This window comes from Propithecus coquereli, unplaced genomic scaffold, assembly GCF_000956105.1.
Source record: "Propithecus coquereli isolate 6110/MARCELLA unplaced genomic scaffold, Pcoq_1.0 Scaffold365, whole genome shotgun sequence".
NCBI classification, from domain to species: domain Eukaryota; kingdom Metazoa; phylum Chordata; class Mammalia; order Primates; family Indriidae; genus Propithecus; species Propithecus coquereli.
This window is the reverse complement of record NW_012149341.1, coordinates 1,281,453-1,282,735: the sequence shown is the minus strand read 5'-3', so window position 1 is coordinate 1,282,735 and position 1,283 is coordinate 1,281,453.

Sequence of the window (1,283 nt, the reverse complement as noted above, 5' to 3'; positions counted from 1 at the left end):
TTTGCAATGTATGGTCTTATTATTCTCATATAGGGCTTTTGAATTGTTCTACAATTTCTATTTATTAGGGATGGTAAAAGTGCAATACAGATTAAACAGATGTGTTAAAGATAGGAATCAATGACTAATTGTATGCTGAGTATATGATAGACTGGAATAAAGAAAGAATAGAGGATATGTGCATTTAATTCTTAAAAGTGTGTCATAATGTTTGAGACATAATAATGTTTCTTATTATTAAGTCCATGCATCTTGTGTGACATATGTAGGTTTATCCAAATTGAAATTGTGGAAATATATCATCACATATTATTTGAAGATTATATTATGATACAGGTTACCAACTAAAAGACTTTGTTATGAATCTCTCATCTAAAGAAGAATGTTCCAAGTCTTTTTCATTGTTAAGTTTTCCCGTGTGTGGGTTTTTTCCCCCCTGAGCTGTATTACCTACTAACTGCATCTCTCGTTTGCCACTTTTCACTCATTTCCCTGCATGGGTGCTTTTCTTTTTAAAATTTGTCTCAGTATGCTTCTTAAAGATAAGTCCGTCCTTGCTGCTGCAGCTGATGATAATTGAGCCAATAGAAAATCATCTATTCTCCTTACTTTCTAACAGAAGATATCATCATTTGCAAATAAATAGCTTGAGAATTACCTGCTAGATCCTAGAGATCCAACAAGAAGAAAGAATTGAATTTGCTGCTTTAGATTTGGGTTATTTATTTATTACCAAATAATTTTATTTCAATATTCATGAATGTGGTTCAAAATTCAGAGACTTTTCCTCCAGAGCAGACATTTTAAAAAAGGCATTTGCTTTTTTTTTTAATAATTTTCTCAGTATCTTGTTTTAAATGCATTGTATTCTCTTAAACTTCTATTATCCAGTGGTCTTTCAAAAGCCTCTTTAATCTTTTGGAAGATTGCCCACAGACTAATTATTTTAAATTCTTGTTCTTTCTAGAGTTTTGTGTCCTCCATCTTTTCAAAAATGGATATATACATACATAAATTTGTATACACACACACATAGAATGGGCATATATGTATTATAGTGATATAGTTTAACTATTTGCATTTAAATTACTCTGCTTCATCCCACAAAAGCCAGATGGCATATGAAGAAAACACTTGAAAGCACTGAGAAATATTAGGCCAATAACTGTCTTCACATGAACTGAGTGGGAAAGAAGGAAAAAAAGACTACTAATGAACAAATGTGCTAATATAGTAATTAATGTATTCATTTCCTTACTTTGTTAATTATTCCATCAAAAAAA